Below are 14332 nucleotides of genomic sequence, written 5' to 3'. Positions count from 1 at the left end.
AAATAAAATTTGTATAGTGTCTATTTATTTTTCTCATCCTAATGTAAATATTTTTACGTCAAAATTTAATGCGGATATGATGTAGGTGATTTAAATCACATCATGTTTGTTTGTCCTGGACGAGACCGGTCGGCTCTTCTCGAAGGTCTCATTTCCCTTCAAATCCCTTTCCCTTCATCCATATCAAGTTTACTATCAACATTGGACCCACATGTATATAAACTTTTAGCAGCTTTTATCTTAAGTAATAATATAAAAAAATTTAGACAATATGAACGTAAATGTAAATATGTTTTCTTACACTCCTTTTGTATGTAGATTTATAAGAATTGATCTTTTATTTTATAGATTAATTATTTTCTATTCTTAAATTCCTTTCCAGCCGATAATTGTATGTTTTTACCCGTTTCCCTGTTTTTGACCCTGGGCCACAACGCAGAAACCGTGCGGGCGATAAAAAAAAACTTTTTTACATCTCACCTATTTAGAGAGAATGTACCCTGACAGTGTTTTGATTGGATTGGTGAAAAGAATGATACACGACAAGCTAGAGACATTACCTCGAGCATTCAGGGACTGTCCAATAGAAGATTGGTGTGGGAGGAACTACGGGGGGAGTTATGTGCACCGTTTCAAAGCCTCATCTCAAAAGAGATCAGCTCTCTTTTCGTTAACAACTAACTTAGCCACCCATGTCACCATAAATACAAACCAGTTGGGAAAGGCACTTAGGGGAAATGAAGATTACAATCTTTTCTTGCAAGAAATTTTCTTATTCATACAAAATTACATATCAGAATTAGCTTGGCAGGGCTACAGAGTGTCCGATACTTATGCTATACCCCCCAATTGCCCGGATTGCACCTAGCTCATTGTGAATAAACCAATATCATTAGACAGAAACCAACCAGATTATCGGTCTCGGTTGATATTAGATCTGAAGTCGCCATCACTCAACCGGCTCGACATGACTCAGAGTATAAGGATTTGCATTTAAGAGATGTCAGTGTTGGAAGAAAAATAGCTTTCTCAAGGTCATACGATACAGATGTTCATCATATTTTAGAGTCATATGGAAAGTCCAAAACAGAAGAGATCACTGAGAGACTCAGCAGCAATCTTATGTCAGAGTTCAGAAGCTGTAGTTTCGATTATCTGCTTTTTGGTTTAATTGAAAAGAGCAGGCAGTTATATGACTTCATTCTCTCCAGATGTCATGAAATTCCAAAAGCGGTTCTTGAAAACCTAGCTTATTTAATAATCGATCGATCGATCGAAAATTAGGAGCATTAATATGTTTTTCTTTACTGACAAGTCATAAGTGTACAATGTGTTACCCATGTGATTAAATGATTTTTGAATTTTGAATTTTGATTGACAGAAATTGGTCTACTCTTGAGACTGAATATGACGAAGCATTCCGAAGTAAGTCAGGTTAAAAGACTATCGAGACTCTTAGGGGATGCGTTCAAGAATTACTTACTCTTTAACAAGGAGTGCATTTTCCGAGCTGCAACCTTCACTACATTTTCTAGTGACTTAATATCCCGACAATGTTACTTCTGGAAGGCATTCTTATTTCACCTCTTACAACAAAAGAAATCATACTCTCGATCTCAGTTATCTGGTATGTATCTCTTGTATTCCATCAACCGGAGGGAATAAGGTCGGAGACAGGAACACAAAGATGAAGAGAGATCAAACCCAAACGATCAATAGACGTACGCCGTTTATTATTTTATCACATGAGCGCTAGCTCTGTGGCGCGACTCTAGCGGCGTTGCAATCCGTCACAACTGGTTTCTTTGTTTTTCCAATACTTGAGAGAGTAACGTTTCCACGTACAATGCGTTCTCGATTCAGTAACATATGAAAATACTGTTTCTCATGTATTTATTATTATTTTATTCTTTCATTCGCCATTTAACAGTGAAATAATACAGACGGTTTTTTCATCTTCTTAATATAATACTCTTCAGTTAATTACTTTATACTCTTTATTGCCGAAATTCTGATTTTAATAGTTGAGATACATATAAGAAAACAATGACATCGATAAGAGGTGAACTCGATCAAAAATTATTTAACACTTATAAAAAGTGTTATCCGGATATAAAATCCAAGATCGTACAAGAAATGTCAATAATATTTGGAACGATCTCAAGCAAGAGTACAAAAGTGATGACAAGCAATTTCAAGTGAATATTCAAAATAATATTGAATCTTTAAATTATTTTCATTCAAATCAAATCAAAGAAAGGTTGAAGTAGTTCAGCGCGTACAACCAACTCGTATCGCAGATCGGCGAGCTCGAGAGCTGTTATGCATAATAGGAGATGAAAACGATAGTACGGAAGATGCAGAATGGTTAGATGTCGATGAAGTGGACGGTAGTTTTGATGAAGAAGAAGATGGTGCAATACCGATTGTAGATATTTCGGCCCATTTAGAAAATCCTTGGAATAATAGAAATATTATTTATTATTTATATGTTCGTTATGAAAGATATTTATTAATTTATTTTAATTTTATTATAACTAAATAAATCTTTTTTATTTTCAATTTTATTTTTTAGAATTTATCATACTCAGCAGGGGGGGTCTTAGTTTTTGTGACCAAATATTTTTAGGGGGGGTCACAGAAAGTGCGACACAGCGTGACGTGCGATGGGGGGGGGGGGGGGCTCAAAAAAAGCTGATTTTAGTGTGACGTATTTTATGAACGGCCACTTGTTGAAATTCCATATGAAGAAAGCGATGCGATATCCGTATGGTGAGATCTTAAAGGTCAGTTGAATGAGTTCAGAACCCCACTCTTACCCCTGGAGAATAAGATTAAATATCAGAGAACAACTGATATGCCTAGAAATTACCATCTGATTAAAGACAAATACAAAAAATGCTTCCTTTCTTTCATGCCAGCGGCCACTTCCTGTATGCGAAGTCTGCTCATTTATACCTGCAAGATATGCGAGCTCTGAGTGAAAAAATACTGAGCTTGCGCAGGAAAGCTCTTCGTTATCGCTCTGTACGGTGGTCGGAAAGAGGACACAACGAGGGATTTTTTGATTCCAACACCTTGTAAAATCAATGACAACAAATAAGATGAATAATCTTTCACTGCTCCCACCAACGGAAAGCGCAGTCCGCCAACACGTTTTCCGGACATATTTACAAACGTGGCTCGGAATTTTTAAAGATCCTCAGGTATGGGGTTTTTTTTTTATTATATAAATTTCCCAATATCCCCCCCGACTCTTGTGGTGCGGGACCTTATTTTATACATATATATGGAATATAATACAGGAATGGGGTTGGCGACAGACGAATTACGGGCTTGAACCAATTTGCACACAGCCGCACCCGCTCCACCTGAACTTTTGAAACTCATTTCGTGCAAATGTAAAGGAAAGTGTGGGGCTGCAGGAATAAGTTGCTCGGTTATTGGCCTGCACTGTAGTGGACAGACATGCGACAATGTCGCCAAAGTCGAGATCTTATTCAACGACGATCACGATGATGAAGATTACGATTTTTCGGCCGTCACATCATCATTTCCTTCGATTGAGAATTTTCACGACTCGAAGAGTGTACCGAAGAGGAACTTCAACAGCCAGGACCATCAAAACGACGAAAAAGTGTGAAAAAAATGACCATGTGTAATTATGTATTATTTTTGCTGCATAACAATTATTTGATTAATAAATTTCATGTGTTTGATTAATAATTTGGCTGGTTTATTAATTTATTTTGTATTAGCAATAATTCCCTGAAAAACCATTCATCCATTTTTACGTGTGGATACAACCGTGCGAGCGGCTAAATCGAAACCGGGTAGGGTCTTACTGACTTTGCGGCGCGCTAGAGGACGTAATTTTTCGCGAAAATAAAAAAAAGGTGCGACACAGCTTGACATGCGATAGGGAGAGGGGGGCTCAAAAAAAGCTGATTTTAGTATGACGTATTTTATGAACGTTATTTTTGTTGAAATTCCATATGAAGAAAGTGATGCGATATTACAGTCATAAAAACGAATTTGTAGGTCTGAACACGCTCTAGAAGTTTCGAGCTAAAAACAATTTCTTCTCCCCAAATTATAAATCTCGATAACGATGAACGATACGTGAAAAATCTATAAGACCTTATTTTAGATCGTGCAAAGAGCAACAAAAAAGTATTCTTAAAAATATAATCGCATCTCAACGGGGAACCGAGACTGATTGTGGTCGGTAACACAGAAGACAAAAGACCACGTGGCCGTTCACCAACCGGATGGACCGGTCAAGTGAGACTCATCATCCTCAAAACTGTGCACGGTCATAAGAGAAGCGCTGGACAGAAACCGGTGGAAGCAGATAGTCCGCTCTCGACGCTTCGTTGCTGACCACGACGCTCCGACATGAGCTGCCGATTAAAGAGAGAGATATAAATCCAATTTCAGTTTAAGTCTAGTACTAATTTTTAAAAATTAATTGTTTAAAAAACCTATTTCTACCTTTTAAAAGTTAGAATTGTTAAACAGCAAGTAATCAATGAAAATAATAAATGGGCAGCGAAAAACTAATTATTTTTGTAAGCTTACTGTTCTATAAAATAAGATTGGTTAATTTGTAAAAACTTACGTCAGATGATGTGACGGTTTCATAAAATTGTTTAGGTTCTGTTCTGTTTGTAAGGTTATATAGTTACATGCGTTTAATACATAACATGGAACAGCACTCCAGTTACTGAGATAAAATTACATCATCATCATAGATTTGATATAAATATTACGCTTAAATGAATTACTACGACTTGAATGTAGTTTGTCCTTTGGTTGTTTCCATTAATAGTTTTAGATGTCTTGTTTTCTCCTCTTTTTCTGAAAAGTTAAATTTTAATTTCATTAGTACTTTGATCAAATAGAAAACTGAAGAACTCGTGTAAGCACCAAGGTTTGTTCAGTAGGTCACTTTAATATTAAATATTTGAAAGTAAAATTTATAAAACCTACTTGCTCTGTCTTAACGTTTTTCTTAAACAAAAATTTAAACTTCTTAAAAACTAATCAAAGCATTTAAACTTCTCAGTTATAAACAGCATTATAATATAAACTTAGTAAAAATAATTAAAGAAAATGTCTGATTGCCATTATTTTGATCACTAGATTTTATACTTCCAAAGTTCATGAAGCATACATTCATTTGATAAATTTAATTAAGTCATCGTTGGCTTCTATTATAATTACAATAATATATTTAGAATGTTTAATTAAGTTCATTAGCGATTGCTTTTGCACCTTAAATATACATGATGGTACATTTTACCTATTGATCACAAACTAAAATGGTATAAAATTTGTAAAGTTATACAGTAAATTACCTAATAAACAAGTATTTTAGATATTTACTTACAAGTTACATAATGAATTTTTTCAAATTAAACCACAATTTCATAGACTTACATACCATATAAACATCAATAAAAAGCTGCTTCCAATAGCATGAAACACCCGACAGGTGAACAGATGACCGATGCATCCAAGGACTTAGTTCTGGTTTCCATTTGTTGCTGAAAACAAATAATTAAAGATGTATAATGTTCGTTCATATAGAGGTGATGCTACTCTGATAAGTATCATTAAAATCATAAGATTTGAGGAAAGAAATTCCTTTTGAGTTTACAAAGAGCCTAGACTGGGTGTTCAAATTTCAGAAAACTATAGAACAAAGGAAAAAATATAAGATTCACCTGTACTAATTTGTTGGTATTATTTATATTTACATATTTATCTGGGTCTATTAAGTTATCCTCACCTAAGCTAACTACTACTAGAGGCACCCCATTGAAAATCCACAAAATGAATGCCTTCAACCGCATGTATAAGAACAGATAGGAAATGTCTTATTGTATTGAAAATTGGAACGGAATTTGGAAAAGCATCAAGTAAATTTAGGATAATAATAATTTATATGAAATATTTCAGTTGGCAATCTGATAAACCCGTATTCCTTCTCTTCTTTTGGTTTCTAGCTGAGATTATCTTTCTTTTAACCGATTTCGTGATTTCCGAACAGTCTGTATCTAAAATTCAACCTTCCATTTCCATTCCCAACGCATATATTGTGACTAAACCGCACGAGACACCTGGAGGGATGTCCATTGTCCAACATGGACGCCAAGAGAAAATCCTATTTACATATTATACAATGAAATTACTTACCAGGCGAAGAAAACAAACTAAAACTATAAATTATCAACAATAACTACTAATATATACACTTTACAACTTAATTAAGCCTGTAATATCTAATTAATTTAATTTTCAAAAGTTAAGACAAAAAAAGGACGCCCGACTACTTCAACATTTCCCGCGCTGTTTCAAAATTGAAATTTTTAATTTATTGGCATCGCAATTCGCAAGACCGAACGAAAGAACGATATCTTTTTTTTTTTTTTTTTTTTTTTTTTTTTTTTTTTTTTTAATAGCCTCACGCAGAGCGTATTGCCACAGACAAAGGTAAGGAAAACGGAATAGTAAAGAAAAATAATTTTACACCGAATGAACATTACATCGATAAAGGATAGGATCAGCAGGATATAAAACTATCTCTAATACAAAATACTATAGGTCTACCAGAATCTGATGGCAAATTTTTTTTTTTTAAATTAGCGATTTACATATGGCAATAAAAGAAAAATTTCATCTGTCAACTGAAATTTCGAGGAATTGTTTTTGGTTTGGCTTCAAATTTCCTTTAAAAAGTGATGAAAATGTCGAAGAAAACTCTTCAATCGCATGCAAGACATATTGTTTTCAATGTTTATAAAAGAATACTTGGTCAACAAGATGCAGAACATACACTATCATCGATATTGAGCCATGTGCAAGCGTTGACTGGTTAGTAGGAATGACACGTCTTGATAGTTTGGTTTTTGGGATTTTTCGTGTGTATTATATTATGTACTTATACTAAACTTTGGTTTATTTCAGGGGTTTCTTATACTACAAATAAACTTGCATAGTTTCGATTTAGAATTGATCAGAAACAAGATAAATGAGTTGTACACTGTTTATTTCTCTCAAATAGGGATCGATGAATGGCGAAAATCTTGTGAACATGTAAAAAAAATTTAAAATCAGTTCATAGAACAAGATAGGTTAATTGAGATGCAGGAGGAAAGGTTTATTATAAATACTTTGTTGAAGACTTTTTTATGGATGTGCAGTATTTGGAACCATTTTCAAGTTCTTAATTAATTAAAAAACTCATGAACAGAGTAATTGGAGTTTTCATCTAAATTTCAAACCCCACATTGGATATTTTTTTATATTTGCATGTATCACACACAGAATCAGCCGCTATAAGGAAAAAAAGTATCAAAACGTTTTACTCCAATTTCCCCAGTATTGCTAGCGTCAATTTATTTTTTCCCTTTTTGCCATCAGATCCTGGTAGACCTATACATTATGGAAAGGAACAGTAATTAATAAAATATATATCATACAAAATACGATTTGTATACATATGTATGTATTTATAATTTTATATTATTTAGAGTAAGAAATAAACATAACTTTTTATATATATTATTATTTAAAGATGAAAGCAGAACAGGAACAGATGTAGGTAACGGGATACTAGAAGAAGGATGAGAATGATTGAATAACATGGAGTGGTTATACCGAGGACAGGACAGAATGATATGGTTTAAATCACCAATATTCAGCCCACACTCACACATTTCACTATCAATAATATGAAATCTGGAAAGGTGGGCTGGGGTACACACATGGCCCAATCTCATACGAATGAGAGACGATGTTTCCTTTTTATTAAATTTCATTTTAAAAAACCATGGCTTTAGTGGTATTGTGGGCTGAATACATGAAAAATATTTACCCTTAATTAAACTGCTCTGAATCCAAAGGTCAGTCCAAGATTGTCGAAGAAAAGAAGCAGGAAGTGAGGCCAAATCATGATAATAATTTTTATACGACTTAGAATCGCCATCCTTAACAGCTTCATTTGCTAGTTGGTCTGCTATGTCGTTACCAAAAATACCAGAATGTCCAGGTATCCAACCAAATGACACAGACAACCCCAATTGCTCACATTCATACAACAAACTCCTAATCTCAATAATGATAGGAAAAATTAATTTGTTTTTTAATGGATATTTTTGGAGAGCTTGAAGAGCACTAAGTGAATCTGTGAATATGATGGATTTCTTAAGTTTCTTACTCAAAACTAATTTTAAAGCTTTAAAGATACCGTAACATTCCCCTGTGAAGATTGAGGACTCCGGAGGAAACATTATTTTTATTGTAGTTTTACTTTGTAAGTGAAATACTCCTATGCCTACATTACCAGACGAACCGTGTTTAGAGGCATCTGTAAATATGTAATTGTACTCATGGCAGTGTTGTTCACAGAAATAATTAAAAGTAATCCTTGCGTGGGAATCGCCCTTGTTTATACCAATATTGAATCTAATGTCTGGAGAAATAATTAGAGATTCAAAGTTGGTTCCAAATAAAGGGTAAGTTGGTAAGGTATGAGTTGGAGCTTGAATATTGATAAATTTATTGAAGCTGACGATGAGACAAGGTGAAGATTTATTTGACCAGTACTTGGAAGATGTCAACAATTGAGATAGTTCTTGCAGCTTAGAACGGAGAGGATGGTTGGCATATTGAAGGGAGCGAAATATGAATTTATCAGATAAATATTGTCGTCTAAGATGTAATGGGGCTTCAACACATTCTACTTGTAAAGCATTAATTGGACTAGTTTTCATAGCTCCTGTGATTAATCTTAATGCCTTAGACTGTATATTATCTAATTTTTTTAAACGGGTTGCATTTCCAGGAGATAATAAAAAGGTACCATAGTCTAAAATACTTCGGATTAAAGCATTGTACATGAGTTTCATACAAAAGGGATGGGCACCCCACCATACACCGGATAAACATCTAAGAATGTTCAGGTTTCGCTCACACCTATTAAAAATGTAGTCACAATGATTTACACCAGAGACCTTAGAATCTAAAAACACACCAAGGAACTTCACAGAGTTTTTAACAGGGATAATATTATTATCAAAATACACGTTGATTGGAGGAGGGAGACGCATTCTAGAAAAAAGCATGGCAACACTTTTAGTGGGGGATATTTCAAGGCCATTAGTATCAAGCCAAGTTTTTAATAAATTAAGAGAATGAGACAGTAATGAGCAAGCAATGGCCGGTGATTGATGAATGGAATAAATTAAAAGGTCATCAGCATACTGGAGAATACAAATCCGACTACCCAAAGAAGCTTTCAAATCATGGGTATAAATATTATATAAGATGGGACTTAAGACTGATCCTTGAGGAAGACCTCTCCATAAGGTTCTGGTTACAACAGTGGAGTCTTGTGAAATTAGAGTGATGTGTCTTTCGTATAAAGTATTTATGATAAAATTTGATAACATTACAGGTACATTCAAATACTGTAGCTTTTTATGAAGAACTGACAACGCTTATGACAATCATAAGCGGATTGTACATCTAAAAATGTGGCAACAACAGAATCGTTCCTTGAAAATGCTAAAAAAATGTCAGTTATAAAGATGGCAATACTGTCCATCGTACTCTTCCCTCGACGGAAACCAAATTGACTGTCACAAAGTAATTTATTGCTTTCTACAAACCATTCAAGACGAGTTTTCACTAAATGTTCACAGAGTTTTATCAAGACCGAGGATAATGCAATAGGACGATATGAATTTGCGTTAGAGGGATTTTTATTAGATTTTAGAATTGGTATAATGATCTGGTTTTTCCAGCGTGGAGGGATAGAACCGGTTAACATAAGTGTATTTATCAATTTTAGGAAATATTCAAGAGTTTGGTCACCTAAATGAGAGATGAAGGAATATGGGATTCCATCGTCACCAGGAGCAGAGTCTATAACTGAAGATAGTATTCCTTTAATTTCATACATAGAAAATGGACTATTGAGACCAGAGGGGTTCAATGGCATCAGAGGTATAATTATTGTTTCAGGAACTGTAGTAGGAGCAAGTCTGTCGAGGAATTGATTTGTTAATGAATCGGGGAGAGAACCAGAAGTTTCAGTAAATGCACACCTGAATCTTCTAATATTACGCCATACCACAGAAGGACGGACATTAGGGGAGATGGAGAGACAAAAAGATTTCCAGCTATCTGTTTTTTTCTTTTTGAATAATAAACTAGTGGCCTTGAAAGCATCTGTAACCAGATCAAAATTTTCAGATGTACAATTCTCACAATATTGGAGCTCAACTTGTTTTCTTTTTTTAATTGCATCTGAACATTCTTGATCCCACCAAGGTGGAGATGGAATAAAGCCCAGAGCACCGTTTTTAAGCGGAAAGGTTTTGTCTGCTACTTCTATAAATAATTTAGTTAATGCATCAGCACAAAATATTTTCCGTTTCCGGCTGTCAAAACACGCACACGTAATAGTAGTCGCTCCAGACGAAAACTCAACAAAAATACAGAAAAACTAGGAAAAACGTAGTGTACTATCACAAAATAGGTTAAAAGTAATAGTGGCATTTCTTTTAAATATAAAACATTGTGTGAAGTGACGCATTAAACATTAAGATCTTGTGTTAAACTCGTGAAACTTTGAAGGTTATTTGAGCCGACATAATACTTTGACAATCAATATTAGTTAAAGTGACACTATTGATATATACCAAATTGTTGCCATAATTAAAAAGTACAAGCTACCAACGACTAAGTTCCGATTCGTGATCGTAAAGAATGGATCATAATCTTATAGCACTTTTTGATGACATGAAGATAGAAATGCAAAAACAATCGAATTTAATTATGCAAAAAATGGAGGAGAAACTAAACCCTTTAGTAAAAGCAATAACAGACTTGAAATCCGAAAACAAGAACCTACGCGAGAAAATTGATAATTTAGAGCGCGAAAACCGTAAAAATAATATTATAGCCTTTGGATTTAAAGAGGAAAAGATTTCAAAACAAAATCTAATAGAAATAGTCACTGAAATGATTCGATCAAAAATAAATATAGATATCGGCCATAACGACATCAATAATATATACCGCCTAGGAAAAAAGGGGGTAGATAACGAAAAACCAAGACCTGTTATCATCTCTCTGTTACATGCTTGGAAAAAAGAACAAATCATGAGAAATAAGAAAAAGCTGCCCGGAATCTATTTAAATGAAGACTATCCTAAAAATGTACTAACTAAAAGAAGGGAACTCCAACAACAGTTGATAGAAGAAAGACAGAAGGGAAAGTATGCAGTATTGAAATATGACAAACTCATCATACGGGATAGCATACAAACAAAAGAGAAACGCAAACGCGAGCGTTCTATGTCAATTTCACCACCAAAATACGCCCCAAAGAGCAATTTGCAACCCACAGCAACAACAAAAGCAAGCAGGTCAAACGCCTTTGACATGATGCGAGGAAGAAGTAACTCTCTCACCACCCCTACCCTCACATCAAAACAAACATAGGAACTCGACAGCCGGATAAACAAAGAACATAAAAATATAAGTAAAACATTTAGAAAAACATTCCCCAATCCGGCTGGTCCCCGTGGGGAATCAGACCAAAACCCTCTAGCAACAAACAAAAAACAAACAAGAGTGTTGAAAATTGGAACTTACAACGTGAGAACTTTAGCATCAACAGAAAAATTGATAGAACTTGTGCACTCATTGAAAAATATTCAAATAGATGTATTAGGATTAGCAGAAGTCAGAAAAATGGGATCTAATATAGAAGAACATCATGAACACATCCTCTGTTACATGGGAAACACACCTGGATTATATGGAGTTGGGTTTCTTATCAGTCGAAAACACAAAGCCAATATTATCGAGTTCACTGGTATATCTGAACGGGTAGCCCTGCTGCGCATGAAATTTGGAGAACACTGCATATCACTCATCCAAGTCTACGCACCAACCGAAGAAGCAGATGAAATAGAAATCAATAAATTCTATGAAGAACTTGAAAAAGCCCATGAAACACCTGACAAAAATGTATTGATTTTAGGAGATTTCAATGCTAAGATTGGTCAACCCAAACATAAAGAAAAACTTATACTAGGCAATTATGGTTATGGCAAGCGTAACCAGAGAGGTGAAAGACTAATCCAATATGCCTTTGAACACAAGCTCTGTATAATGAACACTTACTTTAAGAAAAAACTTAGTCGTAGATGGACCTGGATTTCGCCTAATGGACAAACAAAAAATGAAATAGATTTTATAATGAGTAATCACCCCAAGTGCATAATAAACATGGAAATTATAAATAAAATAGATTTTCCATCTGACCATCGATTAGTCAGAGCCACTGTAATACTGACAACACCAACTTTATCAAGAAAGAAATTTGTAATGTTACCAAAATCTCCTGAAACCGACAACGAAAAATCAGAGTATTTGAAGAACCTAAGTGATAATATTAATACCCGCCTTAAAGAGATATATAATAATAATGATGTTCAAACTTACTATGACGCCCTAGAATTAATAATTAAACAAAGCCTAAAAATAGATAAAGACCACAAAACAAATAAAATAATTAGCAAATCTACTCAAAAACTAATAAATGAACGCTCAATTTTAATCAAACAAAAAATTAAAAACAAGGAAGATAAGATCAAACTTAAGAATTTATTCAAAGCAACAAATAAAGCCATAAGAAAAGATTATAAAAACCACAGAAAACATATTTTAGAAAAAAACCTAAAGCAATATCGAAGTACGAAGAGGGGGCTTAAGGAGCTAAACACACACAAAAATTGGATAACAAAACTAGAAAATGGACACAGAGAAATGAAAACTAGAAAAGGAATCATGGAGTGTGCTACTGAATTCTATAGAAACCTCTACGAACATCAGGATGACAGAGCAGTTGGCCCAACCACCAAGAATTCGGAGGAAATACTACAAGCCATTGATGAACAAGACGTACATAAATATATTTGCAAACTAAAACCTGACAAAAGTCCAGGACCTGACTATATAACTAATGAGGCCATAAAAATCGGAGCACCAATACTAACTAGTATCATAACAAAATTATTTAACATAGTGCTGGAACAAGGCTATGTCCCTACACAGTGGTGCCACTCAGACATTGTGTTACTATACAAAAAAGGAAACCCGTTGGATATTGGTAACTATAGACCAATTAGTTTGATACCTACCATCTATAAGCTATTCTCATCAGTCCTACTTAGTCGAATAACAACAACAATTGATAACAACCAACCAATGGAGCAGGCAGGATTTCGTTCAGGTTTCTCAACTGTGGACCACATCCATGCTTTAGAACAACTTATAGAGAAATATAAGGAATTCAATAGACCACTCTATATAGCTTTTGTGGACTATTCCAAAGCGTTCGACAGCATAACACACACATCTATATGGCAGACATTGGAAAAAAATAAAGTGGAAGATAGATATATACAAATCATTAAAGACCTATATTCTAAAAGCACAAGTAGAATAAAACTAGAAACGAAAGGTGCGAAGTTTCCCATTAGACGGGGCGTAAGACAGGGTGATCCTCTGTCCCCAAAACTATTTATAGCAGTCCTAGAAAGTGTCTTTCAAAATATTGATTGGGGAAGCAGGGGCATACCGTTAATAAATCAGCACCTAACACATCTCAGATTCGCAGATGACATAGCTGTTTTTAGTGAAACTGCATCAGCGCTGGAAAAAATGCTGCAAATCCTGGATGTGGAAAGTAAAAAAGTAGGTCTGAGTATGAACCCCAACAAAACTAAAATCATGTCAAATAGCCTGCACAAACCTATAAAAGTAAATGACAAAATAATAGAGTATGTAGAGTCATATATCTATCTAGGGAAGCAGGTATCGTTTGACACCACCAACAATGACAAGGAAATTTGCAGGAGAATAAACATTACCTGGAACAGGTACTGGTCACATAAGGAGATTCTGAAAGGAAATTACAGTTCAGAATACAAAAAGATTGTAATGGACACTTGCCTACTACCATGCCTAACATATGCATGCCAAACATGGGTATTTGATAACAAAACCAAAAGTAAAGTAAGGTCATGTCAGAGAGCAATGGAGCGCAGTATGCTAAAATTAAAAAGGATACACAAAATCAGACACGAAACAATAAGAGAAAGAACTAGAGTTACAGATGCCCTAAAGCATGCACTGAAGCTAAAATGGAAATGGGCAGGACATATATCTCGCTTGAAAGATGATAGATGGACACTTACAGCTACTAAATGGCTAGGTCCAAGGGGAAAAAGGAGAGTTGGCAGACTTC

The 14332-nt window shown here is 34.6% G+C and overlaps 1 long non-coding RNA gene across 3 annotated transcripts; it reads right to left on the bottom strand.

The window, feature by feature from the left end:
* Positions 1-752: 752 nt before the first annotated feature.
* On the bottom strand, positions 753-6411 carry LOC125059584. Of its 3 annotated transcripts, none has more exons than XR_007118699.1 (4): positions 6202-6411; positions 5447-5549; positions 4622-4860; positions 753-4403 (listed from the first exon to the last, which is right to left on the bottom strand). It is a non-coding gene; the product is annotated as an uncharacterized LOC125059584 (long non-coding RNA). The 3 variants fall into 3 exon arrangements; XR_007118701.1 differs by lacking the exon at positions 6202-6411 and adding an exon at positions 5730-6153; XR_007118700.1 differs by lacking the exon at positions 6202-6411 and adding an exon at positions 5795-6153.
* Between the last annotated feature and the right edge of the window lie 7921 nt (positions 6412-14332).

The sequence above is a fragment of the Pieris napi genome, chromosome 20 (assembly GCF_905475465.1).
Source record: "Pieris napi chromosome 20, ilPieNapi1.2, whole genome shotgun sequence".
NCBI classification, from domain to species: Eukaryota; Metazoa; Arthropoda; class Insecta; order Lepidoptera; family Pieridae; genus Pieris; species Pieris napi.
This window is presented reverse-complemented; position numbering and strand designations above follow the sequence as displayed.